The sequence below is a fragment of the Garra rufa genome, chromosome 15 (genome assembly GCF_049309525.1).
Source record: "Garra rufa chromosome 15, GarRuf1.0, whole genome shotgun sequence".
Taxonomy (NCBI): domain Eukaryota; kingdom Metazoa; phylum Chordata; class Actinopteri; order Cypriniformes; family Cyprinidae; genus Garra; species Garra rufa.
In genome coordinates this window covers 7,545,794-7,552,369 of record NC_133375.1, presented here as the reverse complement: position 1 = coordinate 7,552,369, position 6,576 = coordinate 7,545,794, and positions in this window count along the sequence as shown.

Sequence of the window (6,576 nt, the reverse complement as noted above, 5' to 3'; positions counted from 1 at the left end):
TGCTGGTCAATGACGTAACCCAGGAAATGGACTGAGTTGAGATGGAAGTCGCACTTCTCGGCCTTCAGGAAGAGTTGGTGTTGGCGGAGCTTATGGAGGACCTCCGCAACGTGGTGCCGATGTTCCTTCTCACTCCGGGAGTAGATCAAGATGTTGTCTATGTAGACGACCACGAATCTGTGGAGAAACTTCCGGAGGACTTTGTGGATGAAGTTCTGGAATACGGAGGGGGCGTTGACCAAACCATACGGCATAACGAGGTACTCATAGTGGCCAGTTGGAGTTACGAATGCAGTCTTCCACTCGTCCCCCTCACGTATTCGCACCAGGTTGTATGCGCTGCGGAGGTCCAATTTAGTAAATATAGTAGCGGTCCGGAGTTGTTCGAGGGCCGCAGGGACGAGAGGAAGGGGATATTTGAAGGGTATGGTACTCTGGTTGAGGGTCCTGTAGTCGATACACGGCCGCAGCCCTCCATCCTTCTTGGCCACGAAAAAGAAGCTGGAAGCAGCAGGGGAAGTGGAATGACGGATGTATCCCAGATTGAGAGCCTCCTGGATGTACTCCTCCATGGCCTTCGTCTCCGGAAGTGACAACGGGTAGATCTTACCTCTGGGCAAGGGCGCGTTGGGAATCAGGTCAATCACGCAGTCCCGCAGTCCCATGGCCGATGTGGAGGTAGCTGGGAAGCTCTCTTGGGGCAGAAGACGTCTTGGAATTCTGAATAGATGTCAGGAATACGTGTAGATCTCATTTCCATAGGACTTTCGATGGAAGTGACGTAGATGGGTACTGGTCGAGGAAGAGGATGAGGACGATTGGGAAAACACTCTGGAGAACACTTCTTCCCCCATCTCATTACTTCTCCGGAGCCCCAAGAGATGATGGGATCATGCTTCACCAGCCACGGGTGCCCTAGTATGATGTCCATGTGGGCACCCTCCAGAACCAGTAGCTGGATGTTTTCCTTGTGAAGCACTCCGACTTGAAGTTGGATGGGTTCGCACTTTCGCTGAATACGGGGTTTGACTGAGAAGGCATTGGTTATAGGTTGAATCTGGTAGACATTGACCGAGGCTTTGGTGTTGAGCTGGAGCTGACGACAGAGGGCACCCGAGATGAAATTTCCTGCTGACCCGGAGTCGATGAGCGCGGGGACTGAAACAGAAGAGTGAGGTGTGGTTAACTGCACATATATTGTGAGGGGATTCATACTTTCCACATCCGACCGGATGACACTCACCGCAGCTCTGATGGGACGAAGTGGACAGCTGAGTCGATTGTGACCGTTGACTCCACAATACAAACATAGACCCCGGGTCAGCCTCCTCTGTCGTTCAGCAGCGGACAGTCTACCAGATTCGAGGATCATGGGTTCTGGTTCTGGAGGGCTGGCGGGTGCAGATGGAGGGAGGAGTGCAGTGTTTTTCATCTCAGCGTGGGATTGGTATGATTTCATTCTGTCAGAACATCGGAGGGATTGCTGAATGAATTTCTCGAGACCCAGAGAGACGATGAAGGCAATTTTTGATTGATCTGTTGGATATAGAGAAGGTTGCATTGTAAAAATCAATGAACACTGTAGTAAAAATCCGCTGCACTCCTCCGCCCCGCCAGAGTAGGGCGCCGGTTGAGCCATGGGACTGGAGACTCCAGTAGTAGAAGAAGTGAGCGGTGGTGACGGTGCCGGAGGTGCAGAAGGTGTAGATGAATGAGCCGCGGTTAATACTTTCCTCAGCGAATCCACCAATTCTTGAAACGGGTCGTGTGCACTCATGCTGTCAACTTTCTTCGGTCCGGGCTTCTGTCAGGGAAGCAAACGGACAGCGAGGTAAGTGAAGGTAAGTATGTTTATTAACAGACAGCAGTGCACAGCGGGAAGCAGACTGGTGAATCAGGTGAGTATAGATGTAGATAGACTGGATTTCTGGAAGGATTGACTGATGAAGGTAACCGCTTGTTTCTCTTGCAGGATGGACAGAGGGAATACAGCACGGCCACACTGGTGTGGCGATGTCCAGAAGACTTGTGGCTCACACTCCACGGATTAGGACTGGCTTACGGCACGTTCGTCTTTGACGAAGGGATCTGGACAGAAGACTTTGAGGAAGACACAGACAGGTAAGTAGACACAGGTAATTTATCGATTACCAGATGACTGGAGAAGATAGTAGTGTAGCTGAATCGCGTTCGCTGGGATATGCGTCTGCTTGAGTCCTTAAGGTCTAGACGAGCCCGGACATCGAGTGGAGTGTGTGGTGAGTATTTACAGGTGCTCTGGTGATGACATGCAGGTGTGGGTGATTCAGAACTCAGGTGACTGTGATCGTGGTGTGATTGCTGGTGACGAACCTGACCAATCCGTGACAGGACCATCACAATAAAGTGAAACCAAATGAAGTGTTAAATTCTGCTGAGTTTCTCATCAGTTAGTCCAGTAATCATCCAAACAAGGTTTAATGGGAAGATCTGAGCCATACTTCTTCAAATACTTTGGAAACATAGCAGACAGCAAGTGCATTATCTGCTCTTCATACTCCAACAATAGTATGCAACACAGTTGAATCCCGGTAATGATCTGAGAATTTGTGTGTTAAGTTGTGCTGGCATATCTGACAGTTTAATTAGTTAAATTAATGTCAAGTCCATCATGCAGCACATCATTAGAGCTTTTGGGAGGTCAGCTCGGCTAATGGAAGCCCTCATTAACGGGAGCACAAAAGTAGCATTGTGTTTTTGTCTATACGAGTGTGTGAGTCCATATCGTGTGTGTGCACCTGCTCTGGGCTTTGCCGCATTGTGTTGATTAGCGTGCACAGGGCTGTTTTTTTTATGCCCAGATTGAGGTTTGTTGGCCAGACATCAGAAGATACATTGCTGGTCTGATTATCCAGCTTTCTAATGGCTGCTGTGCACCACTGTGTGCTATTTATGACAAACCGCTGTGATTAAGTTCATGGATGATTAATTAGACCACATTGTGCTGCTTTACTGTCAAAGCTAACTAAAGTGTTATCTTACACCTACATATGTATTCCATGCCAATTAAAAAAAGGATAAGCTGACGGTAAGTGTGTGTTAATGAGATGTTTCAGTGTTAAATCCACAGGGAACCTTTTGCTATTATAGGCCTATACACAGAACGACTAAAGCTCTATGGAATATTTAGTTACACGGGACTCAGATGGGATGCAAGCTGGTCCTTCTAATTAAGTGAGCTGTATAATCATCATATCATATTGCTTGAATGCACTTATTTTAACTTTTTAAGACGTTCAGTCATATATCATCAAATATTCTGAATATTCCTTTAGTTCTGTTATAAAGCTGAATACAAAATCTTCACCATTTTACAGACAATGTGAAATGCCATTCACAAACCATTTTACTTGTGACGTATTTTACAGAATGCACTGTAAAAAAACTAATAAATAACCAAATAGCAAGGTTACACTTTAGTTTGGGAGCAATTCTCACTATTAACTAATAACTACAACTTTTGCCTCAACAAACTCTTAATTTGTTGCACATTAATAGTTTGAAAGGTTTACTTAATTTTTATTTAATTTTGTATTTTTTTTTTTTTTTACGTTTTTGCACACACATGTTTAAGTAAAATTTAAGTATGGAATTAAGTAAAATCTACTTAACTAAGTTAAGTAAAATTAGCAAAGAAAGTAAGTAAATTTAACGTGGACTGTTAGAGTTTGATGAGTAATTTCTACTTTATTTAAAGTTTAAGTTTCTACAAGCTTAAATTAAATACTTTTTTTGCCTGAACTAAACAATATACTGTAGAAATTACATTTGTTTTTTCTGTATTATTTACTTCACCACAAAATCATTTTTATCACTGTAGTTGTTGTAGTAGGTAATATGCTTGTTATATGCATCCTAATAAGCACTAGTTGCTTATTAGGATGCATATTATTAGCATGTCGGCTGCTTATAAATAGTGAGAATAGGTCCCTAAACTAAAGTTTTACCAAAAAAAAAAAATAATAATAATAATTTAGGTGGAGGATAATTATAGAAAATTATGCCAATATTTATAATAAATTAATATCTTTATGCCTTGTAGTCTAATTTAGCAGATTAGAGCTGGCCGACAATATATTGCAATGGTAATATCAATTAAGCACATCCTATGTGAGCATAGCCTGCCGTAGTCATGCAGATGCTCATGTAGGGCAATATAAATATATATATGACAAAGCATGTACTCTACTGCAATCAGTTCTGTGAATTGCGTCTTTCATGCACTTCACGAGTAGCGCTATTTTGCGTGCCATGCAGAGTTGCTTATGTAGAGCATTTCAAATCAGTCTCCATTTCAGTTGGACTGTCTTTGTGTTGTGGTAGGAGTCATTTTTGCAGTTCTGTTCTGATCGTGGGCCTGACACGCATGACAGACAATAAGATGCATGAGTTCTGTATATAGGCTTACAGGATTATTGCTTGATTCCCTATTGTACAGCATTTCCTGTAAAGGCTTTTACAGGTCCATTAATACAAACAATTCCTTTATGTTCTGTGAATAAACATTGTGTTTCAGGTCTTTAGTCGTCATGGCTTCATATCTGTTTGATCAACAGCAACACAGTAGATGATGACTCACTAGAGGCCATGTGCGCTGAATTCAAAGTGAAAAGAAATTTCAGTTCAGCTCTAAACAAAATAAACTATGACCTTTTTAAAGGGGTCATGAAATGCATGTTCAGTTTTAATATGTTTCATTAGCTTTTGAAAGATAAACATATACATTATGTCACAAAAGTGAGTACACCCCTCACATTTCAGCAAGCATTCTCAAGGGACAATACTATAGAAATGAAACTTGGATACATTTTAGAGTGGTCAATGTGCAGCTTGTATAGCAGTATAGATTTACTGTCCTCTAGAGATTACAAACAAACGTGAGTACACCCTAAGTGAACTTGTCCAAAGTGTCAATATATTGTGTTAGCACCATTATTATCTGGCACTGCTATAATCATCCTGGGCATGGTATTGACCAGAGCTGCACAGGTTGTTGCTGGGATACTGGGATACTCCTCACGGAGCTGCTGGACGTTAAACACATGGTGCTTCTCCACCTTACGCTTGAGGATGCCCCACAGGTGCTTCAGCTTCCTCAGCAAGGCAGTTGTCATTTTGGTGGTGTGTTTAGGATCATTATCATGATGGAAAACTGCAGTTCGACCTAGTTTCTGGAGGGAAGGCGTCATGTTCTGCTTCAGAATGTACAGTACATAATGAAATCCATGTTTCCCTCAATGAACTGCAGCTCCCCAATACCAGCAGCACTCATGCAGCCCCAGACCATGATGCTACCACCATCATGCTTGACTGTAGGCAAGACACAATTTTCTTGGTACTCCTCACCAGGGCATCGCCACACATGCTGGACACCATCTGAGCCAAACAAGTTTATCTTATAGTCTCATCAGACCACAGGACATGGTTCCAGTAAATTATGCTCTTGGACAGGTTGTCTTCAGCAAACTGTTTGCAGGCTTTCTTGTGAGCCAGCTTTGGAAGAGGCATCTTTCTGGGACAACGCCTATGCAAACCGACTTGTTGCAGTGTGCGGCGTATGGTCTGAGCACTGACAAGCTGACCTTCTACTTCTGCAACCTTTAAAGCAATGCTGGCAGCACTCATGCATCTGTTTTTTGAAGCCAGGCTCTGCACTTGATGCACAGAACGAGTGCTTAACTTTGTTGATCGACCCTTTCAAGGCCTGTTCCGAATGAAACCCATCTTGAAAAACCTCTGTATGACCCTGACCACTGTAGTGTAACTCGGTTTCAGGGTGTTACTGAACCTCTAATAGCCTTGGCCATGACAATAATAGTATAGTCCCTTGAGAAGATATAATAAAATGGTTGCTGAAATGTGAGGGGTGTACTCACTTTTGTGAGATTGTTGTTGAAACTTTGTTTCAAGGGGTGTCAACTCTTTCACAAACACAAGTAACCACCAATGCTGTGAATGAAGTTCATTACACCGAATCCACGCTCTCCTCCACTGCATGTGTGACGTGTTTTGATGCTGGACATGGCCCAGCGTTGTAATAGAGGTGTTTGTTTAAGAAAATGAACCAACGCAACCACAACTAATATATTTCTAATATTATTATTATTAAAACTATATTAACTATATCATAAACCAGCAGCATTTTAAAAATAATTTACGTTTATTGAAATTTACATTTTCGTGAAATTGCTAAGGCAAAAAAAAAGATAAAACTTTAGCCATAAATTTCTAATATACTGATTTTTTAGAAGGGTATGCATAGTTTTTTGAGGAGCAGTTTGTCCATATTCAGAGACTCTGAGTCTTTGAATCTGCATCTTACTCTCACAGCAGTATTGCTCTTGTGATTGATTGACAGACATGAGCACACTTCGTTGGTTTACATACACATGGTAAGAGGAGTGTAGAGAACAATCGTGATGTTTAAAATCCTGGACCATATTATTTTCAAATTGGTGGACAACAAAAAAAAAAAAAATATATATATATATATATATATATTTATACATATTTTAGACTGGCATCAAGTACATTTTG